This window comes from Arvicanthis niloticus, chromosome 15, assembly GCF_011762505.2.
Source record: "Arvicanthis niloticus isolate mArvNil1 chromosome 15, mArvNil1.pat.X, whole genome shotgun sequence".
Lineage (NCBI taxonomy): Eukaryota > Metazoa > Chordata > Mammalia > Rodentia > Muridae > Arvicanthis > Arvicanthis niloticus.
Genome location: NC_047672.1, coordinates 8,132,083 through 8,159,923, shown reverse-complemented (window position 1 = coordinate 8,159,923; position 27,841 = coordinate 8,132,083). Strand labels below are relative to the sequence as shown.

Genomic DNA, 27,841 nt, shown 5'->3' with positions numbered 1-27,841 from the left:
TAATAATATTTCATATATAAAAGACCCTAAATACTCTGTCAGAAAACTCCTACAGCTGATAACACCATTCAGCACAGTAGCAGAACACAAAATTAAAACACAATCTGTAGCCTTTCTATAAAATGAATGTCAAGCACACCAAGAAAGAAATCAGGAAAACAATACCATTCACAATTCCCTAAAAATAAATAAAGTATCCTGAACTAAACATGGCCAAGGAAGTAAAATACTTAAAGACTCTGACAAAAAGAAGTTGAAAAAGACACCAGAGGATGGAAAGACCTCCCATGCTCATGGTGTGGTAGGATGCATATGTGAAAATAGGCATTCTACTGAACTCAATCTACACATTCAACTCAGTCCTCATCACAATTCCTACACAATCTTCACAGAAATTGAAATAATAATTTTAAATTTTATAAGGAAACACAAAAATCCCAAGATGGCCAAAACTACGCTGAATAATGAAAGTACAGATGTCGATATCACCATTCATGATTTTAAGTTATACTATAGAACTGTAGGAGTAGAAATAGTACATGATACTGACATAAAAACAGACTTAATGATCAATGAAATAGAACTGAGCATTGTATTAGTGTTCTATAGAGGACCACACTGATAGCATTAATAAATTATACATACACATAGCATACACACATGTTCATGTTCATATATACATCTACATATGTATACACACATATTAGAGTGGATTTATTAAAGTGGCTTACAGGCTGTAAAACAGCTAATCTAACAATAACTGTTTACCAACAGAAAGTCCAAGAATCCAGTTCAAACTACAAGGCTGGATATCATGGTGGGTTTTCAGTATACATTGGAATCCTGAAAAACAAGGTTCTAATACAGTGAAAGAATATCTCAGCAGCAGGAGAGATGAATTTATCAGCAACAAGTAGGGCAAACAGGCAAAGACCAGAAGCTTCCTTTTCCCATACCTTTTTATATTGGCTGCCATCAGAAGATGTGGCCCAGATCTAAGACAGGTCTTCCCATCCTAGATGATCCAGATTTAGGGTAGGTCTACAAACCTCAAATATCCCTGGGCACAGCTGCTTGGGTGCTAGTTATTTCAGATGTATTCAGGTTGATAGCCAAGATTAGCCATCACAAATACCCACATATAAGTCCACACTCCTGCATCCACCTGAGTTTTAACAAAGAGAACAACAATATACAGGGTAGCTGCAGCATACAGACGAGCAAAACTAGATTCTCATCTCTCACCTTGCACAAAACTCAACTCCACTGGAGGTCTGTCTGTCTGTCTGTCTGTCTGTCTGTCTGGTTGTCTGTCTGGTTGGTTGGTTGGTTGGTTGGTTGGTTGGTTGGTTGGTTGGTTTTTGGTTTGTTGGCCAGAGGGGGTCCAAAACCTCTCAAGTATTAAAGGATAGTGACAATGTTCCTGGTTTCTCTCCAGAACTTGGCAGTAAGACTATCGTTGAAGACACCACATACTCAAATCTCAGAACACAGAGAACTCAAACTGTTATTCATCCACTGGTCCTGGAAGGTAGGTGCTATTTGAATTACCAGAGAAGAAAAGCAATTACGAATCTTACCTAGCTGTGAGGCCTGAGAGCTACTATCACGACTTTCCTAGCAAGACATTCTCACTGGTACAATGGTGGCATGAACATCAGGAGAGCAACTAAACACTTTCTGACTGGATTTAAGTCCCACAAGATGAAACCTATAACTAGTACCATTAATAGGATGAGAACTTATGGCTAGACAGCTCATAGGCCATAGGGGGGAACCTCCTACTATTTTATGCTGCTAAAACAGGTATGTTGTTGCACTAATTCCTAATGACTTTATCATTAAAACCCACGAAGGAAGTAGAAACTCCACAAGTCCAACAGAGTCAACAAACCTGGACACTTGGGACTGTCACAGTCTGAAGCCTCAACCAAAGAGCATACACGGGCTGGATTTAGGACTCCCCATACATATATACCTGTTGCTGAATCCCAAACAGCTGGAGCGGGGGCTATCCCCAAAGCTGTTGCCTGCACATGGGATATGTTCTTCTAGCTGGACTGCCTTGTCTAGCCTCAGTGGGAGAGGATGTGCTGAGCCTCATAGAGACTTGAAGTGCCAGTGTGGGGGAGATCCAGGAGGCCCCCATCTACTCAGAGGAGAAGAGGAAGGGGGGAAAGATTGTGGAAGGAAGTGACCGAGAGGAGGGCAGTAAGAGGGCTGTAAAGTGAATAAGTAAAAACAATAAAATTAAATTTAAAACAAATGGTCATCGGGGGGTTGGGGTGAGGCTCAGAGGGTAAGAACACATGCTGCACAAACATGAGGACTTGGTACCCACAGACTGATAGGTATGGCTAGACACATACCTGTATCCCCAGCATAGGACAGAGACTGAAAGATTAGTGAGGTTTCCTGGCCATAAGCCATAAGCTCCAGAGTCAGTAAAAAACCCTGTCTCAAGGGTACACAGCACAAAGTGAAAGAGCAAAACAGCCACTGGCCTACCCTGGGAAGTGAGTTTAAACATGAACATACACGTGTGGGCACACATACACAAGAGGGCAGACAGGAGAAAGGCTTTGGGGGTGTTGGATAATCTTGAATACATGAATGGCTTTGATGTATACATGTGTTGCGGCCCAAGCTGCCCCACGTTTGGGGGCCAAAATGTCTCAGACCATCTGTCAGTGTTGGAATCCACACTGCCAAAAGCCTTGGGGACTAACTTGTTAGCCCGCACTGCCCCACGCAGCTCTGGTCTGCAGGTCGGGGTTCAGCAAGAGAGAATGTGAGGATGGACTCAAGGAATGGAGACCAGACAGAGTGTGATCCAATCCCGTTTATTCTTCAGTCTCTCTTCTTCTCTCCAAGTCCCAAGTCTTGAGTTCCTAGTCCCTAGTGCCTCCAAGTTCCAGGTTTCTTCTTCCAAGTGCTAAGCGCCTAATGTCTAATAACTAACTCCAAGTTGTTCTCCTAATGCCTAATTCCTACTCCCAAGTTGTACTCTAAGTTGTTCTCTTCCGAGTGTCTAATGTCTACTCCTACTCCAAGTGGCACTCTCTGAAGTGTCTGATTCTCAGTTCCTAATTCCTAGTTCCAAGTTGTATTGCCGAGTGCCTAATAATCTGTTGCTTTCTTCTGTCTGCCTCTCACCTTTTATATGTCTCACTTCTAAGCCACGCCCTTAAGTCACACCTTTAAGTCATGCCCTTAGGCCTTGTCTCTAAATCTGATCTCTAAGTTACTCCCTTAAGTCACACACCCAGGGGAAAATCCTGGGTATGTAAAGCAAGATGTTATCAGAGTGTGCTCAACTGTTGTAGTCTGATGTAATCAAGTCTCTTTTCAGGGTATATGGCTCAACATGGCTGCAAGGATGAGAGCCGCCTTCTGTCAGCTCCCCACATGCATGTATCAGGACCGATCATATGTCATACCATGTTTAATGTGGTTATACACGCTCAACACACCTGGTTTAAGGCTGTGGCAGGATGCCTTTGCTTTTGCTATTTAAGATAAGGCCACACCATGTAGTCCCAGCTGATCTGAAACTCACTATGTAAACCAGATTAGCCTCAAACCGGTAGTTATCCCCCCTGCCTTGACCTCCTGATTGTTGGGAGCACATGTGTGAAATCCACAGTCAAACGAACTGAAACCATTCGTTTCATGCACAAATGGCCTATGTTTCAAATCCTGAATCAACTTCTTTCTCATTTTCTTTGTATTAAGATTATCCTTGTGTCTCAGTTTTCCAACTGTAAACAGTAATTCAGACCATTTATTTTATGTTGCATTAAATGATACTGAACTCAGAGGCTAAAACCTAGACCAAGTAAATTATAATTATTACTAATAAAACAAACAATAAAATATTTGTTCCAACTTCTTGCACAAGTAATTTGAGTTAAATATATAGCTCATATTTTTAGGATCTAGAATGCTGACTATCTGCCCAGATAGTCAGTGGCACATACTTAACTTGTATTTCTAGTACCAAGAAAGGGGAGGTTAGAGGGCCAAGAGTTCAAAGTCAGCTGCAGCTTGCACGGTAAGTTACAAGAATCTGTCTGCATAAAACACAACAACTCTTCCAGTGTCAGACAGTGCTAAATCAAAAGGGCCTTGGGCAGAAAGGGAAAAATCTGCTTTAGTCTGAAATATGTTCAAACTAGGGGAGTAGTGACACCCCTGGCTACAAACTCTGTGTGCTTTCATAGTTCTGCAATCTCAGGAAATCCTGCTCCTTATATACTACAAACCTTTTCCTACTATTGTTTTTTATTTGTTTGTCTGTTTGGTTTCTTTCTTTCTTTCTTTCTTTCTTTCTTCTTCTTTTTTTTTTTTTTTTTGGTGAAATCACATTTTTAGCGGTGGTGGTTTGTCGGGCCTTGGACAAGGTAACTCCATTTAACCTGCACCATCAGTCATGTAACACACAGGTAGAGGGCGTGATTAGCAGGTCTCCACCTCCAGAGATTAAAATATTAATGAGTTATCTAAAGGTGGGGGGGGGCATAGTTAATTAAGTTATTCCCTCCTCTCTTTCCCCTCCCTATAAAAAGCCAGGGAAGCCTGGCTTTGGGGGTGGGGGTGGGGCGCACCATCTACACCCACTCACCATACCATGAACAATAGAAGCTTTGGAAAAGAGGACTCCACGTGTTGCCTAGGCCTGCGGCCGCCGGATCCCAGCCTTTGGAACCCTGAACCTTGCTGATGCAGCCGCTGGCCCGCCCGCCAGTGAATGGGGGACCCTCCACCAGCGGTGTGGGAAGCCCGCCGGGACCACCGTGGGACCCCGCCACCGGACTCCTCAGCAAGATTTTTTTCCCACAGTGGTTTGAATACGAACGGTCCCCATCACCTTATCTCCTGTGGGTGAATGTTTAGGAAGTATCACTATTGCTGTGGTCTTGTGGGTGTGGTCTTGTAGGAGGAAGTTTGTCACTTGGGATGGGCTTTAGGGTTTCAGGAGCCCAAGCCAGGCCTAGCAGCCGCTTCTTACTCTCTCTGTTGCCTACAGATCTGGATGTGGAACTCTCAGCTCCTCCTTGCCACCATGCTTCCCACCAGGATGTTAACGGACTAAACCTCTGAATCTGTAAGCCAGCCCCGATTAAATGCTTTCCTTTATAAGAGTTTCTGTGTTTATTGTGTCTCTTTACATGACAGAGTGGTTTGTGAAGTAGCACTGTTTTAAGACTCACAGGTACGGTTTAATTGCTAGCAAGCACCTTTAAGACCTGTCATTTACAATGATGTTGTTAGAAATACATTAAAGGCTTTCTCTTTAACCAAGATTTCACAACGTGCTCATTCATATATTTGGGTGGGGTGTGTCAGAGTCAACATCAACACAAGCTGGTCTAGAACTTATTATGGAGGCTGGTCTCTAACTCACAGCAATCCTCCTGCCTCAGAGCTCCTGACTTCTGGAATTCCATGCATTAGGCCCCACATATGGCTCCTTATCCCATATTTCCCAGATTCAATGATAGAAAAACAAAGTTTGCATGTCTGTTTAGGACCCACAACTGCCATATAGGATACTTAAACTATAGTGTTATCTGGCCATGAATTTACAATTTCTGAGTATAATTATACCTGAAATAACCAAAAACAGACACATAGTAATATTCTGCATTCTTAATCCTTATATTTCATATGTAGACAAAAATAGAGATAAGTTAAATTTACAGATTCTGAATTCATTCTAATAAAATAGTAATTCTTATGAAATTATAATGACATCCAAGATGCCTAAAAATTTTATGACCTTTCCTCAAAATTGGACACGTAACTAAATCCCAATGAACCAATACATAGAAGAGAGGAGATGCTTTAAAATCAAGAAAGTAAAAGGCACAGATACTTGTTTTATAAGATAAAAGATGCTTAATGGAAAATCTCAGTTATGTTTCTGAAAAGCACAAAAGAGCCTTAAGTTCTGGAAACTACAGAGCAATAAACTGTACTGAAAACACGGCCTGGAAGAGTTCAGTGAGTGTCAGACTAACTTCACTTTGGGGAAGAACTCCAAGCTTTCCGGAAGACAAACAGATCCTATAGCAGTTGTTGGTTGTTTTCAATGCAATTGCCAGGAATATGGAATCCATGCCTGCTTTGCCCCACAGAGCCCTTCAGACCTCTGTCTGTCAAAACAATTGACAGGCTGCAGCATGGCTCCTTATTTCCAGATGGTCTGATGCAGAAATGTTGAAAAGTAGGGAGAATGCTGGAGAGCAGGGGACTGTGGTGTGCTTAATCTCCTCTCCCAGCATGCAGTTTCTCTGAGGCCAGCAGGCCAATGCTGCAGTTTTACCCCCCAAAGAAAGCCTGTTGCTAAGGCTGCCTAGCTCCCAAGATTCCCTACCCCCTTGTGATAGTCCCACATTCTCAGTTCTAAAAACTTTCTTCCATTGTGTTAAAAAGAACATTTGCCATAGATTTTGCTGGATGGAAATCTCTCTCAGTCTGAGTTTTGCACTAAGACCCAGGACACTGAGCTTCCAATAGCTCTGACAGCTTTTAAGGAAAATCCCCATCTGTCTGACTCTTCTCTAACAAATTACACTTAGTGGAGATTCCCAGCTTTATGTACAGTCAGTCTTTCCACAAGAACTTTTCCAGAGCAGAGAAGGGAGCAGAGATAAATTAAGAGTGTATTTATTAGATGTGCCATTTTATAATGTCTTGTTGCCATGGTCCAAGACACAGATTTCGACATGGCTCGGGTAAGTGAACAGCAAACCCATACTTACTCTCCCCTTTTCCTCTCTTCGTAGAGGACATTTTTACACTCAGAGATGCATTCTTGGCTGAAGCATGTGCACACCAATCATTAATCACTTGGATGTATAATTGAATTCAATCCCATCTCACTGTTCTCAGTTTATATCATGCAGACAGCTGTGTCTGTCAACACAACTTCAAAGACCATTTTTCATAGGTTTAAAAAGTCCTAGATCAGACGCAAAAATAGGTCCTTTGCCGTCAGTCTATAGACATTAAGGTAGACAAGTGTCTCCCTTTCTCAAGGCCCTGTCTTGAGAAAAAAGATTTTAAAAAGGATATCTCACCTCCCTTTAAAATTAATGAAGATAATTTCTGGAGAAATGTCCTTCATTTCCAAGCTGATGGTCTGGGAGATCTTCTAATTCAAACTCAACTTAAATATTAGATCAAGTATCTTAGAAAACTCATGTGTGCTTACTTCATTCTACCCAAACCTCGGTCACAGTGTCTGATACATGGCAGGTATTCAGAGGGGTGGGGGACAAAGAGGGGAAGGAAGAAGAACAGGTTGAAGGTAGACTCTCAAGGAGGAAGAAAGGGAGGACATAAGAATAAATACTATTACGAACCAACCATGAATCCAGCTCTCAAAAAGCCAGCACCAAAGTAGCAAAGACCTAGGGGTGACTGACCAGCACATGGAGTAAAAATATATTAAAAAGACACAGAGCCAAGTCTGGACAACCAGAACACAGTTATGTAATTTCCATACATGAAATAACAAGAGTCAGCAGAAGAGATGCCAACTGAGGTGAGCTTTGAAGCCTAGGTAGACTTCAGGCAGGTACTCCAAACCCACGGAGAGGTAGTGAATGTTGAAACCAAGTAGCATAAGAGAAGACTAGGCTGTCAAGTGAGGCATCTGTAGGATCCAGACTCAAAGTTCAAGTATTTGTAACTAGAATGTCGCCTCAGAAAGGAAATGGATGAGAACACAAGACCAAATAAATGCATTAGCTAGGCCTGGCCTCTTAAAGGAGAACTTAAAGGGTCCAGAATAATGTTCCCCTACCATCTGCTAATGTTGAATCATACCTTGTTCTTTGTAAGTAGCCTCATGGACAAAAGGGAGAATTAGATTCTCTCCCTTCAAAAACAGTTGTATTTGAAAAGTAAAATTAATGTAGAACTTTAATCTGTTTCATCTTCTTCATATTGCTTTATTTTAATCCCAGAGATATGGGACATCCATATAAAATCCTTTTTGGTTTTGGTTTTGTTTTCCTATCACCAAAAATTAATTGATGTAGTTTTGTTTTCTTTGCCTTTTTTTCTATTTCTGATATATTTAACATTTAAAAGCAAATAAAACCAGCACCACCACTGTCATTTCCTGTTTTTTACTTGTTCTGTGGACTATTATTTAGTAATAAACAAGAAAGAAAGTAGAATTGTGCACCCTTTAATAGACTTAGCATCAAAGACTGGCCAGCCCACTAGCCAAGGAAAGAACTAAGAAACAGGATACACTGTCACATGACTGGATCTAGCAAAGGCATCAACTCTAGAACAAGACAGACCCAGAATCAATGTGACAGGCAGGGAGATAGGAGAAAGCCTTGACAAACAGCTTGCAGCTGAAACCACTTGTGACCTATTTTGTTAAACATTCTTGGTGTAGAATACCTCAGCTACTGACCTTACATTCTGTTTCCTCTCTACAACTGTCCATCATGTTCTGAGACAGGTGGGTGAGTCCTTTCTCTAGTGATTTTTGAAAGCAAAACAAGTTGCTGGTTTGGTTTCATTAAAACTGCACTGGGTGAGTAGTTCCATCCTATGTAAGAAAATAGCACATGCTGGGGGTCTGGTAAACTGAAGTGTGCCAATGCTTACTCTAAACCAGAAAAAAAACTTGATCTGAATTTAAATCTAAAAGAAAAGAATCCTTCTCTTCAGTCAACATGCTGGGAAAAGTTCTGATGTATATCTGTCCGTTTTTATAAGTTTTGCCATTCTTCAGGTTATTGCAACCGGTTAAATATAAGTCCCCTCAGAAAGAATCAACTAAGTTTGTTAACATGCATTCTCTTTATATCGACATGACAGTCTAATTTCACTTTCTTTTGAAATTTATCATTTTATTTCAATTAAAATATCGTTACATCGGATTCCCCTTTCCCGTTTTTCCTCCAACCTCTCCCTTGCTACCTCACAACCTCTCAAATTGATGGTCTTTTTTTCACACATACACAAAGAGAGATGAGAAAGAGAAATAAATTGATATAGAAATAAAACCTGCTGGATTTGTTTAGTGTTGTCCATGTGTACATGATTTCAAGGCTGGCAATTCTGTAGTGTAATTAATAACCAATCAGGGACTCATCAATGGGAGACACTGAATTTTTTCTCTCTCTACAGCCTAGGTGTGGCATCTAGTGACATTTAGCTATTTACTCCATCCATGTCATTGTTCAAGCTGTGTCTAGTCAGTCATTTTCTTGAAGTGTCATGGACCTTCCTGCTCACTTGAAAATTTTCTTAACCTATGTTAGATAGTTTTCCTGTATATTTTATTTCTTTCACAATCCTATCTTTCTATAAAAGCAAACAAAGGTCTATGGAGATTAACATCATTCTGAAAGCTGCATGTTGAATAATGACACAGCTTCTATCTAAGCTTTTTGTCTAAAAGACACCTTTCCTACAGTCTAAAGAGCAACTCTCCAAAAAAGGAGAGATTGATTAATGTGGAACTGAGTCACTGTGAAGTCACAGAATCTTAAGGGCCCATTCCTTTTCTCTTACTTAGGGAACTGAAGCACAAGGGTATATACACCATACCCATGATGCACAGCTCATTTATGAATGGAACTAGAAATGTAGTGCTCTTACGCTCGCTCACCCTGGAATCCTGGGTTTAAGGAGGAAGTTGACAGAATCAACATACTGTCTGGACCCAGGAAGCAGTGGAGGGGCAATCTGTAGGGGGAATGCAGAAGCATGTGCCTCTATCACAAGGTCTAAGGCATTTGTACAGCCAAAAGGAAGAGAGATAGAGTAACAACAAGATGTCTGTGTAGGATGCTGTGAGAGATACTGGGCAGCGGATGATCCTGCAGGGGCAGTACTGCTAGGCAGAGGAATTCCAAGCAATAAAATACGTTCTCTATGGCCTACATGTCTGCAGTCTGGGCCCTTGGTCTTCTAACTTTCGGAAATCCCTTTTTGCTATTTGAGCTCCTTGTTTTCACCTAAGGATGAACAAGATGGTGTTGAAGACTCCTTCTAGACCCAACAGCTACCAGAAAGTCAGACAGTAAGACATTCTTCCTTGGGTGCTGATTGTGCTGCTGTGGGATATAACCCCACTTATGACAGAAACCCCGAATACTGTAACAAGTTAGGAAAGCCCATAACCCGTGAGTAGCTGCAAAGAACAGAACATTTTCAACCATTACCTGAAGATGGTTGGGATATGCCCAATCAGTAGGAACAAAGCACAGGTTCTGTTTTAGTTTGCTTTGTTTCTGGCCAGAAGATGCACTCCTGCCAAGAATTCCTCCTGCCCTGAGAGTTTTTCCAACTCTCTATTCTTGGACCATTCTCTACTTCTCATAATTTCAAGTCAAGAATCAAGTTCCCAGTGACTCTGTTCTCTGAGGGGGTGTGGAGAAGTCCCTTGGTAGGAAACAGAAATATTTATTCCCAGCACTGATGTCTACAATATAAGATGAAATATGGATGGTGACCCATAACCATAAAATTTCATTATTTCTTTCACAACTGTAATTTTGCTATTGTTATGATTTATAACGTAAATATCTGATATCCAGGATACCTGATATGTGACCACAGAGGTTGCAACCCACAGGTTGAGAATGGCTGCCCTAGAAAGAATCCTGATTCCTGATTCCTTGATGTAGATTCTAAACTCTAACATCCATCGTCACATACCAGGTATCCTTAAACAGATAAGAACCTCTCAGCACCTCTGCACAAACCCAAAAAGTTGGGGATAATCACTACTCAAGGAACAGCCAAGACCAGGGGCATCAGCATCACCTACTTGAAATATAGAAACCCATACCGGAGTGATGTTTATAAAAGTCCCAGAAGCAACACAGCTGCAAAGCTCTGTACACAAAGGAAACCTAACAAAGGAATAGAGAGCTGGAATAGGAGAAAGAGTCCATGAACTGCAAAACACAAAACACAAACAATAATTTAGAAGGCAACTCCTAAAAAAAAATCTTCCACTGACGTTAGCTGGCACCAAAACTTCCTCAACACAGCACTGAATCCCCAGATTCACAAGGAGTAGGGGAAAGAAACGCAAACCCATCTGATAGCATCATCAAAGGATTAAATATGGGCTCCCAGAGCTGTCCTAGGTTATGTGATTCTCTGTGGCGAATTTACTGCCTTTATGACTCACCCACAATGAATGAACTTACAGAAAAGGGAGAAGTGACCCATGAAATATAGTCAATTACAGCTTAATCTTCCTCACCCTGGAATCCATTCAATAGCTTTAATGAACTTACAGGCAGGACGGCAGGGTAAAGAATGCATAAGAAATACAACTCAGGCTATCCTGGCACTGTGGAAGCCCGGCTCCCTTTGTTATTAAGAAAGAAATGTTCTCCCTCCAGTAAGTACTTTGGGAAAGGGAAAATACAAAATCCTGTTTCCATTATCGTTGTTTCCTGTTATAAAGCTCCAAAGAGTGCGTATTCTTAAGAGCTTATTAGAATACATGGCTTACGGCACCAGTGAGCTTTCTTGGCCTGTGCTTTTCCTGCAGCACTGAGACAAATGTCCTGCTTTGCTTTCTGGTGCTGTCACAACACTAACCAAACCTCCTTTGGGGAGAAAAAGGTTTGTAAGATGGATAACCATCTTACATTTCCACATCACAGTTCATCACTGAGGAAAGTAGGAGAAGGAACTCAAGAATGAAACCCGTAAGAGGAAAGGGATCAGCCTGTTGTGCTTTCTGGTTGTCACCAGAGGCGCTAGTGATGCTGCAGCAAAGTTGTGGGAATTTAGAGGTGGAGCCTAACTGAAGAAAGTGGACCAGTGGAGGTGAGCCTTGGGGCTGTATAACTCAGCTTTCCTCTGTCTCTGTCTCTGTCTCTGTCTCTGTCTCTGTCTCTCTCTCTCTCTGTCTCTCTCTCTCTCTCTCTCCCTGCCTATGCAATGTTATCCATTCTGCTTCATATTCCTCCAGTCATGCCTTCCCCAATATGACAAACCATATCACCTTGGAACTGTAAGACAGTAAACTTGTTACTTAAGTTTTTTTGGTCAGATATTTTTTCCCAGCCATAAGAAAAGTTTTATAATTAAGACACACCCCTTCTTTAGAATCGGCATGTTGGATATCACAAGAAAGAGCAAGAAAATCCAGATGGTCTATGGGTTGCTAACAGCAGAAGAGCATTCAAGTCTTCTTGTGACCAAACAGAAGAGGCTGGAGTGTCTGGATACCCTTCTTCCTCCTCTTAGCAGCATCTCCAGTTATGACTCAGCCAGAAGCCATAGTAAGGAAGCACAGCTGTTTTGTACCAGGATGCAGATCTACCTCAATAGAAATACAAATCAAGTATAAGGTCTCTGCTTAGCGTAAAATTAGTTGAGAAATTTGGACATTTTCCTTGACACTGTGTGCACTGATATTCTAAATTTTTGCAAAAGGCATTTTCCTCCCCTCCCTAACACAATGATGCATAGCAAGCCCTTGCCGTGTCTTGTTTAAAACACAAAGGAAAGGCACAGGGCTTAAAGAGATGTCTAAATTACCTTCATCAAAATGAAACTAATTCACACTGATGAATTTCAGTGTGAATATCAAGTTACAGCCACATTTTTGTCATCTTCTCTCAATATGTCCAAGGTTAAAGAGTGTCAAGATGTCATAAGAATTAATAGTTGGGGTCATAAAGTAAACCAGCCTTGGGCACTAGAAAACTACATGAACCTTGCTAAGACTCAGGAGTTCTTAGGCATAATGTAAGAACAATAATAATACCTACCCCAGAGATGCAACAACAATCAAGTGAGGTACGTACAGTAATCTAAGGACAGGAACACAATGATCACCAGTCACTATGATTATCACTGCCATAGATATTGGTATTTCAAAGCAAACTTTAATTTCTCCTTAGGCTAGCTTATTTAATTATTTTGCTTGTTTTGCAATCAATATTACCAGTATAGAGCTCAAAATGGAATTTAAAAACCCTACATTTTGTTCCAAATGTTCATGGTGAATGACTTACAAATTAACAGATTCCCCAAAATTAACTTTCTCGGGAATCCTCCGTTTCCTCTGAGGAGTATTATAATTCTTCTACCTTTAAATGAGCTGCCAAAAGCTGTTGCGATCACAACAATGACAATAATAACAAAGATTTAAAAAAAAAAAAATCCACACATGTAAGAGTTTTCATTTCTCAAGACATAGTAACTCAAAAGCAGTAAGGAGTCTGTGTTTTCTGATGTGTGGAACACGCACCAGAGAGCAGCTCTTGCCTATGGCCTTAGTGCTCGCTGCTGTGCTGGGAAGAGAAAATACAACAACCCCCCGCCCCCCTAACCTTCTCCCCGGCCTCCTCAGCTGTATGCATCTGGTCAGTTGAGTTTAATGCAAGGTGGCCAAGCCTCTGTGGAAATGAGCATGAAGGGCAGCCTGGCCTCCCAAGAAACTCTAAGGAGGGATGAGCTCAGAGGGAATACAACCAGCTCAGAAGTGGGGCCACTCTGTCCCACTGCTCCTTATTATAAACTTAACCCACAAGGATTTGCTCTGGAAGTGACGTTTTGAATATAACACTTTCCTCCATATTTTTGTAATGACTTTTCTTCCTATTAATGGCATTAGGGAAACTCCCTAAGAGCATGAACATTAGGAAGGACAAAGAGAGATGTATCCAGTCTGCTCAAACCCACAAAGTTATCCTCATCCACTCAGCTGCCTGCCCTAGCACAGGCATCTGCTTATGGACTGGCAATGTAATCATGTAGCCACGTGAAAGATTTGGTCAAAAGTCAAACTTGCTTCTATTAATGTAACACTATGGTTTTCTTCTACGCAGTTCCTCCTCCTAGTCTTCTCTATGAAGGAGCATATGTGTTGATTGCAAAGACAGCCAACAGGAACCTGACCTATCAGGATAACAACTCTAGATAGAGCCTGAGAAGTACAGAGGAATGAAGCCCTTGGGAGACCTGTGCAGCTTAGACTCTTGTACCATTAAGGAGCCAAGGTTTGAAGCAAGCACTCCACATTTCATCTCAGGAAGTGAGAAGATAAAAAGTAAATTAAGCCCAAAGTAAGTAGAAGAGTGGAAGTTACAAATATAAAAGCAGAAAGTAATAGAAGAATAGATAAAAAAAAAAAAAAAAAAAAAAGCTAACAATGATGGCAATCAGTTTTTATAAAGCATTCCTAAAAGCAATGAACAAAATTACTTCTTGATTGAAGTAAGACAATCAAGAAATAATGAGAGAGCAACAACTACCAACCCAGGGACAAGAGGGTTTCGCTGCTGATCTAGCAGATATCAAGAAGATGGAAGGCACACTCTACCAGGGAGCCTCATAAATTAGATGCACCACCAAGAGGCAACAACTGGGAACTTTCTAGAATGCTAATCCTGCATTCTCATTTCATGCTCAAGTAGTCAGGAATCTGAGCTGTATTGTAGAAGGAGAGGTTCAAGACGTTTTTCTAGACCTTTCTGAAAGATGACCTTTTCCTTTTTTTCTTTTCATTCTTTTTTACATCCCAAAAACTGCTTCCTCTCCTAGACTCCACTCACAGTCTCTTCCCACAACCGCCATCCCTTCTTCTCCAAGAGGATGAGCCCTGCTCTCCCACTCCCAACCCCCACCCTTACCCCAAACCTGTACATTAAGTCTCCCCCAGATTAGGCACCCCAACCTTGTACATTAAGTCTCCCCCCAGCCCCACTAGGCGCATCCTCTCCCACTGAGGCCAGACAAGGCAGCCACTGGAGGCTGAGCTTCACTCCTGCTACATATGTGCCAGGGTCCTCCTTCTAACCCATCTATGTTCTTTAGCTGGTGGCTCAGTCTCTGGGAGTTCCTAGGGGTTCAGGTTAGTTGACTCTGTTGGTCTTCCTGTGTGGTTCCCATCCACTTCAGGGCCTTCAATTCTTCCCCACTCCCCACTCTTCCTTAAAAGTCCTTTTTACTTTGCTTATGGCCCCTTAGAGTGAAAATCTGCTTCTGTGTAACATACCCGTGGCAGTGAGGCCATACCTTATAAACAAGGACAGCAAGTCATTAACAACCAATTGACTTTCCTTCAGCTATAGAAATGTTTTCAAGTAAGAATTACCTAGATGAACCAAGACAAAGAATTTAAAAGGACAATCATGAATTTTGTCAAAGAATTCAGGGGGGTTAAATGAGAGAAAAACAAACAAACAAAAGCAAAGCAACTCGATGCTCAATAAACTTAAAGAAGATAATAACAAATGTCTAAATGATTTTTAAGAGAAAAATATATGGGCTGAAGAAAATGACAAATATGACTCGGGATTTGAAAGCAATTCAATAAATATATACAAATATCAAAGACAACTTAAACAGAAATGAAAAACTCAACAACCCAATTAGGAAATTCGGTGGAAAGCCTCACAAGTTGAATGGATCAAGCAGAAGACAGTATACAAGGGCTTGAAAATAGAGGAAATTCGACTACACAGGCGAAGAATATATCATTTTTTTTTTAAAACACAGGATAAAAAGCAGGCAGGGACTGTGAAATACCGTGATAAGACCAAATGCTTCATTTATAGGCATAAATACAGAAGAAGAACCTCTGGTCAAGAGAGCACAGACCAGATGTTCCACAAGACACAGACTAAAGCATCCCTCAGTTAGAAAGATATACATCGACAGAGAGGATTCTCAGGACACTGTACAGGAAAGGAAGCAGGTATCTCAGTCCTAGTATCCAACAAGAGACTAAAGAGACTAAAACTAATCAGGAGAGATAAAGAATGATACCTAAGCGTTATCATGAGAACAATTAACCAAGAACATATTATATTCCTAAACATATATGGACCAAATTCTGGCATAACCAAACTCAGGGAAAGCATACTAGTGGACCTAAAATCTAGTAGGTTGTTTCAGTACTTCACATTATCCAGTAGACAGATAATTCAAACAAAAAACAAATCAGAAGTAAATAACTCCACACACTGAATGGACACACTATCTACAGAATATTCCACCCAAACAGCAAAGAATATACATTCTACTCACAGCCCATAGTTTTGCTTCTCTAAAATAAGCCATATCCTAGAATACAAAACAACCTAAATAAACTCAGAAAAATGAAGTAAATCCAGACAGTCTATCTGAACACAATGCGATAAAGCTCCAATCAACAGCAAATACATCTCTAGCAATGACTCAAATCCATAGATATTAAACTGCACATTACTGAATGATGAAATGTCAAAGAGGAACTCAAAAAATTAATTCTGAGTGATTTACTTCAGGTTTCCCTTTGATCATCCTGTGAATCAGCAAACTGTGGCCCCAGACCCTTAATTCTGAGGAGACTTTAATCATGCATTTTCTTTTAACATTGCAAAAGAAGCTCACGATCTGCTTGCCTCTGTTAAGCTCAGACTATAAGCTGGCTAGGTGGGATCCTGTCCTGGAATCGCCATTTCTACTACACTTGGGCCTAACCTTGCTCTGTCCAAGGCTTCAATCCTGAATCAGGAATCTTTCTGCTTTTGTAAGAATAAAGAAAACAACTGAGCTGGGTGGGATCTCCTGTGATCACTGCTCCCTTCATCTCTCTATCTCCTTCCTCAGTATCTTCCTGATAAGTTGGCTTACCGAGCAGCTGCTTCTGTTTCTTTAGATACGTGAAGCCCCTCATATAATTCATATTGCATCCTTATATTTTTGCATAGTTGAGAAGTTATGTATTCTCAAACGCATGTCTTTAGAGTTCTTTTCCACAGCCTTAAGGGCTGTCCTGAATGTTCTAGAGTTTACCATTTTACTGAGACATTAGGCACACCTTCACCTCCAGCACTCACTCTGCCTCTGATTATCATGGCATCATTAACAAGGAGGACATTCCTTGAAGGAGGAACATAAAATATGTGCATTATTATTCAAACAAGCCCTATGCCCATAACAGCCACCACACTCCTGGAAGCCCCATGCCTACTGGCCCTGTCCCAGCGGCAGGAACCATGTCATTCTGTCCCTACCAAGGCTATGCCGGACCCAGCATTTAACTATCTGAAGAATGTTGCTAAGGAAGAATGGAAATTAGATTTAAGCTTAGACCCCAGACCTCCAAATTCATGCTCTGAATGCGTGCTCCGGCAATATCTTGCTTCTGGACTCTTGGCATAATTATGATACTCCAATGCTGCACAGAAGGCAATGACACAAGCCAGCGACTGATGTAAAGAATGAGAACTCATCTGTCCCATCAATCTGAAGCAACAAGTGTCTTTAAACAGGATTCACTCTCTATACAAGAGACTAATGTGAGGAAATTTTCTTTTTATTCAAAATAATGATACTAAATGAGGAGCAATTTAAGCTTCACAATGGCTTCATCAGACCTCATCTCCAAGTCCCAAAATCACTCCAAGTGCACATTTCTTGATGGCGGGAGTGAGGAGTGGGGGGGGGGGGGATCAGCAGGGGGAGGGAGATGCCAAGCAAACAGGTGAAAGCATAGAATTAGCGTACCCTTTTGGGCACAAAACAGTTTTAATACTGTGCTAATGGGCCTCCACCACAGCATCCCACCTCTAGCAGCACTAGTATTGTATAGTTATAAGGATTCTCCATCTCCAAAAAGGACTCACTGTCTCCTGAAAGAATGAGGCTCCTGCTTATCCATTACTTGGGCATTGTCAACTTTACCAAAGGGGTTAATTTTCTCCTTCCTTCTCCTGCCCCTATTCTTTCCTAATAACTGGCCATGAGTGACATCGCTAATTAAGATGGTGCCGTTCCTAATAATATGGCATGCTAGCAGTTAATAGCATCATCATGGCACCTTGACAAAGGTACTGCAGATCTGGAACTACCATGGATCCAGCCGAAGAACAGAAGGAGATGATCTCACAGCATATACTGCAGCCATCATCACTGTAAACTCTTCAGTTGCTAGGCTAATCCTACAGAGCCTTTGATAATGATCTGATGATAGACACAGCCTGCAGAGTAAGGGGATGATCACAGAAGTCAATCCACAAGACTTTGATTTGCATTTAGAGAGGTAACAACAGGAGGAGCTGGTCCCTGAATGGCAGAGCACAGTGATCATAGATCTCAGAGTCAGAGCAACTTACAGAACTCCCTTGCTAGCTCTTCTTTCTAGGGGACCCATCTTGCTACTGGATTGGCACTAATTTCAATGGATAATTTTGTAGCCTGGGTATACTAAGGAGGAATCCATTCAGTTTATATTTTGGCTTGCTTTCCAGCTACTAATTTTTTCTAAGAGTATTCTGGTAATTTCCTTTCTGTATTCCACATGTACAGGATGTTTTGTTTTATTGCCTCCTTGGTGAATATGCAATAGTGCCAACTGTTTCTGTTAAAATCTGTAATTTTATACTTCGGGGGAACAAGCAGACTAGCATATGGACCTCAGGATTTCTGCCTTCTTTCAGGGTAGAGTATGCTGAATGTGTATAAACCAAATAACAGTGTCTCTTCAATTTACTTGAAAATCCCCTTTGATGCATTATAAAAGAATTGAAAATGTTTTTTTCTTGTGAAATTTAAGTGCACTTACCAGACCTTGTAAATCTTATATTGAGGGACATATGCCATGAAATATACTCTATCAGTGTGATACACTGGGCAAATTATAAGCTAAACTGGAACAATTAATCGAAGCTAAAATATTATGCACTTGAAGGGACACATTGTTTTACTTTTATTTATTTAAATTCACCACAATATCAGATGGTAAATACTATTCTCTCCCCTCTTCTTCCTCTCCTCTTCCCCTCTCCACTTTCTCCCTCTCTCCTCCTCCCTATCCTGTTTCTTTTTCCAGTGTTGAGGTTGTAGCTGTTTTGAGACAAGGTCTTTCTATATTTCCCAGGATGGCCTCATTTCCCAGGATCCTACAATCCTCCTACCTCTGCCTCCCAAGGAAGTGTGACAACAAGAATGTACCACCACATCTAACTGTTATTCAGTTTTCAAATTATTGAAAAGTTAAGTTTCATTTTTACATAAGTGTGTATGTTCTAATGTGTATGTGCAGGTATGCATACAATTTATGCTTGTAAGTGAGGAAGCCAGAGGGTGACATTGGGTGCTTTCTCCAATTGTTCTCCACTCTACACATTGAGATAGGGTCTACTGCTTGAACCTAGGACTCTGTGATTCAGGTAGTCTAGCTAGCCAGTTTGCTCCAGGAATTCTTTGTATTTACCTCCAGGATTACTGGGGTTACTCATGAGCCATGTATGTGAGTACTGGGTATCTGGACTCTGCTCCTCATGTTTGAATGGTAAATGCTTTTCCCAAATATGTCATCTCCCCAGTACCAAAGTGAAGCTTTGATTAAGGTTGTCAACTTCAGCATGGCTAATATTTTGGATAATTCCTTATTATTTTCTCAGCCAGGGTATCAGTTCACTAGATATCAGTAGTCAGCCTCAGAAGCAATGACTGGAATACCTCATTCTCTGATCTCTACATGTGCATTATGGTTCAGGCACCCACATACTCACAATAAGTTTTAGAGAAAAGAAAAGTGACAACTATAAATGTCTTTACCCATTGCTAAATGTCCTTTGGGGTGATTTCTCCAATCAGTCAAAAATTATTAGCTTAGAGAGAGCAAGTAGTTCATAAAGGCTTTCTACTTCAAGAAACGTAGGTCCCAGCACTGGGCATCTGGAATCTAGAATATATGCATCAACCAGTGAAATGCTATTTACATTGTAAAGGTTAAAGGACATAATTTCTAATTCAAAAAATAAGAAAGAAAGAAAGAAAGAAAGAGAGAGAGAGAGAGAGAGAGAGAGAGAGAGAGAGAGAGAGAGAGAGAAAGACAGAAAGAGCAGAGAACATGGTTGGGAGTGCTTTTTCCTGTAGAGATATTCCATAGCCACACAGGCGAGGGTCCTGGAAAACTTTCCTACTTTAGGCCCCATGTACTCACTCCTGCCCCCTCCTCAACCATGTTTTAGTCCTACTTTATGTACCCTGAGCAATTTGTTGATGCTGATTTTACAGTTTCGTAAATGAGACTAAGCCCCTGCTCTCACAGAGCCACTAAAGTACAAGGTCTATCATCCCACCAGCTCTCTTGGGTGACCTGAGACACAACACAGCATTGCTCAAGAGCCCCTGAATCCTGGCAGCCTCTCTGAGAGATGGCCTAAGTGGTTAGTAACAAACCACTACCCATGTACCAACAATTCCCATGTGATTTACACATGCAATTTCTATTTCATTCTGAGCTTATAAGAACCCCAGAAAGCAAGTTTATTTGCAAATGAAAGAGAAGAAACCCATTCTAGTAGTTAAAGGGAACCATACGTACCCCTAAGTATCCCATAGGGTTACTGAGAGGACTCAGATTTCAGCCCAAATATCCAAAATTCCAACACCCTGATCATCACCCCGAACTTTTACTCCACTAACTCTTTAGCTGAAAAATGCCACAGATATGACTCTTCCCAAGTACATCTTCCGCTTATTCAGCTCTATCCAGTTTGCTTGGAATTCTTCATTCTTATTCCCTGTCTCTGGCATGCAAAACTTAAAGGAATAAATGTTCCAAATTCCAGTTGTGATGGAATGTGAAAGAATTCAGGAACAATCTCATGGATGCTGACAAGGTAGTAATACATCAAACAAGATAGGAAACCCAGGGTGAATTTCCTTTTCTCTGTTTCCATTTTTATAAACAAAGATTTATGGATTTACAGAAGATTGATCACATGGCTTCAAAATACTTGAAGGTGTTAAGCAAAAAGTATGTGATTTGTAAAATTGAGGAAGTGGGTGGTAAGGGAGGACTTCTTTCACTTGAATTAGAATCATGTTGTGTAAATATAGCTCTTAAATGATATCATCACTAAACTCTCCTGGGGGCTTCAGCTTTTTGGTTAAGAACAGATACAAAAATATTTCAAACATAAAATTTCCTTTTAAGGGAAGAGCAAAAGGGATCAGGGTTACAACTCAGCAGTATGAAAAAGGCCCTGTAGTGAACTCTAGGTACCATACCAACTAGTAAGCTGGTATATGTGTGTAATTCTAGCCCTTCAGAAGTGAGTGCAAGAGAAGCAGAAATCTTCATTTACATAAGACATTTGAGGCCAGCCTAGGCTGCTTGAGACCCTGACCTTTAAAAAGGAAAAGAATAACAGGCAGAGGGGGAAAAAAATGAAATCTCAAAAAAATATTCTTCCAACCTTTGTACTTTCTGTAGGCTTAACCTACCTCATTTTAGGGCTGCCATTGCTGTAACAAAACACTCACAGCCATTAACAACTGGGAGAGAAAGGGGTTCATTAGGCTTATGCTTCCATGTCACGGTTTATGACGAAAGGAGCAGTTGATTTCATCCTTACATATCCCAGACACTGAGATTAAGATGGGTCTAGAGATATGCTTCTTTTTGCAAGTTAAAACTCTGGGCATAACCTGAGAATCACAATGATCTCCCATCTTCGGAGTTGCTGACGCTCTGAGAGATGCACTTGGACCTCGTTATGAAACCTATGCAATGATTCTGAAACTCACTCTGCAAAACAATACAGAAGTGCCAACTGAGAAACAGTCATGTGTCCCAGCATTCAAAAGAATCTTCTTTAAATATGTGAGACACTGCCCTGAACATGTCCCAGCTTGATGATCAGAACAGGAAAATAAAGCTTGAAGCACTGACGTAGAACAAAGGCATTATGCATTTCCACCGTAAGCTACAACCCCACAGTGGTGAAACTAAAGGGGAAAAGCAGAGGCAACGATCCAAGCAAGGATACACTTTCACACTTTTGCCATGCATGCCATCTGTCTTGCTGACCTCATAGGCCACCATGCTGGCCAGTATGACAGCCAAATAGAAGTCTGGACATAGGATTACGCAGTGAAATGCAAAAACCATTTGCAAGCATGAGTCATTTGTCAGTCAGAGATTATTTATACATAGGATCACTGCCTTTAGTTCTGAACCATGATAAAAATATATGGAGGATCCAAATCTCATTCTTCATAAGCTCAAACAATATTTAAGAAATAGCCCAGGGCCAGCAAATTGGCTCAGCAGGTAAAGGCGCTTGTTGCTAAGCCTGATGACCTGAGTTCAACCTCTAGGATCAGTATGGTGGAAGGAGAGAGTCAACTGTTGCAAGTGGTCCTTTGACGTCCATCCACAAGTACACCATAGCATCTGTGTGTGCATGCTTATGCGTGTATCCCCTCTACATAGACAGACACACACATACACACACACATATACACATATACACTACTAACACCACCCAAACCAGCAACAAACAAATAAAATATAATGAATTTTTAAAAATAAATGCCTATAATAACCACCAAACTTCAGCAGATAACATTTGTCACTCAAAATATTAAAATCTTGCAGTCATTCCAAGAACAACAAACATCTACCTCTTATGCACAGGATTCAACCAGCAAGAACTGGGGAAGCAGGATTCATTTTAGGTGGAAATATCTAAGAAGATCTCTAACTGAAAGACAGTGCTTCTAAATTGAATCTTGAAGAAAAAAATATGATTTAAGCAGCTAAGATTGTAAAAAGCAAAACTCTAGAAAGAAGGAAGAAAAATACCCACATTTTCTCTTATATTTATTTTAAAAGACTTGAAAATAGAGGGAGATGTGGGGGATAGAAATATGGCTGGGGGAGGAACAAGAGGTCACGGGCTTGGACAGGATCAACTTCTATCACCTGTAAGTGTGAAAATATCACAATGAAACTTATTTTTGAACAATTAATATATAAGAATAAAAATTTTAGAAAGGGTATTAATAAAGAAAGTTGAAGAAAACAGGCAGACAGAACAGAAAGCTGTTCAGGTAAACTGGAGCTTGGAGTGACTTGAAGGGAGTACCACAGGAAAGACAGGAAAACTGAAGCAAAAAAAAAAAAATCAGATATAATCAGAAGCAGAACGTTTATCTAAACTATCTAAGTAGCGATAGAATTAAGATAAACAACCAAATCTATTATGCTAAATATTACAAGCTTTCTAGTAATGCTAAAAACTTTAAATCTAATACATCATGACCAAACTATGAACTGTCACCGTGTAGACAATCAAGAATTTCCATGTAGCTGCTGAGGTAACTCGAGATTTACTTCAGTTTCTCCCCTTAACATTCTGACCAATCACAGATTAGATAATAGCCCATAATATTAAAAAAAAAAAAAAGGAGAAAGGTGTGTGCTGTGTGTGCCTGTGCCTACATGCACATGCAGGCATAAATGTTTGTTGGAAGCATTTTTGACATAGAAATCTTTACTGAGATATGATCCACATCAGACAGCTTGAGAATAAAATGATATCTAAAAAAATGTTCCTGTTGAAAATTTCTGGAAAATTTAAATTTCATTAATAATTTTATCTAAATGTATCTGCATAAATATGTGTCAGTAAAATCAGACGTGGATTCATCTTATTATAGCATCAAGGATAGAAATCCCATTTTCCAAGAGCGTCTTAGGAGGATTACATGATTTCTAGGTCTCTATGATTATACAATCTGGCATGCTTCCTCAAAGATGCCGACTCCTCAGCCTGATGACTTGAGCTTGATTCTGTATTGAGAACAACCTGGAAACAGGTGTACTCTATGCTCCTCTCCAGCTGGACCTCCTAGGCAAGTCTCATTTCAACAGCAAAACAGGGCTCCCTTTAATTGTGTTGAGTTCAAACCCAGTTCAGTGAGGCTTTCTGTGCAGAAAGATGCTTCTAACCTATTATTGTGTGCGCCCTTTCACACCTTCTACTGGGCTTCTGGTCTTGAAGAAATAAGCAGCTTTCCACTGATACTAACAATGCTCACTGGGAACATTCCCTTGGACTAAGCTCTGCCTTACACTTTATGAATTACTTCAAGAATGATAACTCCCTCTGTTGAGCTGGAATAGGGTGATAATTATTTGAAAGCAGGTGTATGGTTTTTCTTTAATATAGCTTTGAGCCGTAAATAAATGTGTATGTGAAACAAAACAGCAAAAGAAAATTCTAAAAAAAAAAAAAAAAATTATTTATGGACGCTTAGCTTTATTTTCCTTGATGTCCAAATCAAACCTACACAATAGGAAACTTACAAAACATGCGTACCATTTAGTTTTCTGACACTAAAACACCAGTTTTATTTGCCTAAAATGCAGTGAGGGGACAGGGCTGGCAAGAGCTCAGTGTATAAAGGTGACTAATAACCCAAGGTCATTCCCCAGGATACACATAATGGAAAAAGAAGATTGACCCTTTCTCATTGCCCTCTGACCTCCCTGTAAGCATCATGCCATGAGCATCCTCAGATATATACACACAAATAAATAAATGAAAAAAGTTTACAGTAAACAAATAACTTCATTTAGAATTCAAAAGTCACTGTCACCCACAATGACACAATTATCCCTAACATGAAAAAGAATTTCCAGCTACTTTTACCCCAAAGGAACCTTGTTGGCAAACACACAGTCATACAGAATAGTACCTAACTAGTGTGAGTGGGACAATAGATTTAAATTGCCTACCATTCATCTAACAAAGGTGATCCAGAGCTTCTGGAAAAGTCTCAGGCAAAGTCATTCTGGAAGTAGCTAAAGGTCAGCTACAGGGGTTCAAGAAGGCCAATTATTAAGCTTCTAGGTGTGCTGGTAGACTGAGCAATAAGGTACAGCAAAAGTGGCTCTGTGCCAGCAGTGTCTCACCCCAGGTCACAACTGAGACACAAGTAGCTTCCATTGTGGTCACTTGGGCCACTCAGCTCCAGAAGCCACACAAGAAGTATAATTGCCCTGAGACTATCATGCAGTAGGAATATGTGGAAACATTTGGAGACTGAAATCTCTGTGAGATGAGAGTGATGCTGGGAAGGCAGGACCTGAGACAAGGAGCACCAGAAGTCTGGCCTTGAATGACAAAGCCCTCCTGCAAGGCAACCCCAGCTCACACCAGTTAGGTCACATTCAAACCATCCAGATAGTTCCCAACCTGAATTTCCTAACCATAAAATCATGAATGAAGTGAAATGGCTATTTTGAGCCACTGTACTGAGAATATTTTAATATTTATAATACAACAGTAGAACATAGATCTATTTAATATGAAAAATATTTGGAGTAGGAGAGTTCAAACTGGTCTTAATTAATAGATTTATAATTTATAATTAATAAAATTGCATTAAGCATTGATAAAGCTAGCACAGTGCAGTCTTTATTCTTGTAATACAATAAAAAATATAAGAGCTTTCACAACAGATATGCAAAAATACGCTTTCACAAATAGCCATAGTAATTTGAACGTTGACAAGATTGAACAGCTCTTTCATTAAGACTCCACCCACCTGTCTGTCTCCCTTTAAAATAAAATTGAGGGAATGCTGAACTGTCTCATATTCCTGACTAATCCATGTAAAAAATATCAATCATATTTTACTACTGAAGAGTATAGTACCCTCCAATCTGAGTGGTTAACTTATATTCTGCTCAGTGGTTCTCATGCAATTACTACCATGAACCCAACCAACCTAGACAAGACAGAAGTGTGTAGTTGGCTGTGTAAGCCAACAGCATTTGTAATAGGGTAGCAACGTCCAGGAAGCCTTCAAATTGTAGCCAATTTTCCTCTCAATAACTCACATAGTCCAGCTGCATATAATGTCTTTGGACTGCAGATTTTACTTGGAAAACACAGAACACATGAATTTCTACTAGATGATACTGATTAGAAAGGTTGATAATAAGTGTTTATCTAAAAATGTTTTGTTAAAACCGTTGAAAACTTTTATTTGTACTAATGGCTTATTTAAATGTATAATACTGAACTCAAATGAAGAGCCAACCCTTGTCTTCTAGGCTAAATTGTGAACTTTGAACACTTGGCAAATGAAAGGCCCATGCATGTCTATTTCTTTGGAATGTACTTCACAAGCTCAGTAGCATAGGATATTTTAGCACTTGTGTTGATTATATCCCTAATGAGTCTCCTTAATGAAGACCACTAAGATAGGAGTAGCTGATAGCATTATTTGTTCAAAGTCTATTTGTTGTGAATGTTAGCACTCTTGTACTGACTTCCATTCCACCACGACACTCCAACCTGATTCTCCCAAAATTAATTCACCTTCCCTGGGATGATCCCATGACATCATTTAGTATATAAAATATCAAGTGTGTATGTTATAAGAAAATACTTTCTGTTTCTATTTTAATCAACTCAAAGTTGAATTGCATAGGATACCATGGGACCCATCTCCCTGGTGCTATCAACAGTAATGGGGTCAGGGAAAATCAACTTAAAGGTTCAGTCTATAAGAACAGTTGGCAATACTTCTTCGTGCAACAACATTTACTAGGAGGCAACAATATTTCAGGCATGTGGCAGATGGATACAAGACACCAAAAGGTATCATACACTAGACATCTATCATTAAATACAGAGAAAGAAAAAAAGATGAAGCAGCTATGTGACACATAGAAGGCAGACATCTCAGAGCATTATCTAGTAGAGGGGGCAAGTTTGAGTCAGAGAAGGACTAGCCTAAGGCCAAGGAAAGTATCTGCAATTTCATCTTGCACAACCACAGGCAGTACACACTGTATCTATCCACCCTCCTCCTTGTTGTCCTGGGTAACTTTGACGTTAATCCATTTCATCCTGCATCACAACAGAAAAGCTCCCTGACACGCGTGGTCTTTACCTACAGAGAAGCCTCAGGTAAATACATGCATGAAAAGATCACCAAAGTTCTTCCTAAGCAACCATCCTATCCCCCACAGGCAGCTACCATCATGCTTCGAATTATAATCAGAAGGTCATAGAGAAAGTTTATAGAGTTAGGGAGAATGTTGGAAGTGGCAAGATGCGCTGCTGGAGAGGGTAAAGAGGTCATAGAAGGCTGTGTGTGCCATCATTGTCTAATAGGTTATGAAAACAAAACACCGAAACAAAGTGCCTGAATGAACAAATCGGGCATGGTAGCTCATGTTGTTAATCCCAGCGCTCAGAAAGCTGATACTAAAGGATTCCACCAGTTTAAGGTCAATGTCCATTGCAGAGTGAATTCTAGCTCATCTTAGGATACAGAGCGAGACCTTGTTTGAAACAAAACAAAATGAAGTATCACACATGTGAAGCAAAGCACAGTCTAATTTCCTCAACTGTAGTCATTGTTTTACCATGCATTTCATATATCAAAACATCATATTGGAAACTTTAAACACACATCAGACAAAGCATGAATTAATGGATCCATTTGACCATGGCGCACGTGACATTTCTCAAGTTCACTTGTTATTCCATTACTTAGAGGTGGCACCCACTTTCCCTTCATGGATCACCTGTGTACATGCACGAATACCCATGCCCCTCTGCACTAGGAAGCACCTTCTGCTGAAGGCGTGCAGTAATGGAAGATGCCATCACATATGCCTGTGAGAGCTGGGATTCGCTCACATACTGATAAGACGAACTGGAATGGTAAATGCAAAAGATGCAGGTTGGAGTGTTGTGTCCACATGGGGCAGAGCCAGTGTGTGCCAAAAAGCTTCAGGGTCCCTCACCAAAGTGCCTGCAAAGCACAGCCCAGAGCCAGGCCAGGCCCTTGTGTAAGTAGGTACTTAGAGAACATGGAAAATTCTTCTTCAAATCACCCATCCTACAGTCAAATCAAAAGACTGCTGTTGCTCCAACACTCCAATGGATTCTATTCCTGGGCAGCTTTTCCTCAGTGACTCAGGCAAATGAGAATCCAAAATGCATTTAAAATGTCTGTGTTCCTCACCCAGGAAGCATCACCTCCCAACTGCCCTCTCAGCCTAGTCCCTTCGTGG

General features: G+C 40.5%; 1 protein-coding gene across 7 annotated transcripts in view; it reads right to left on the bottom strand.

The window, feature by feature from the left end:
- The window catches only part of Pde1c (phosphodiesterase 1C), a 500,617-nt gene that overhangs the window by 194,279 nt on the left and 278,497 nt on the right, over positions 1-27,841 (bottom strand). The window lies entirely within an intron of this gene.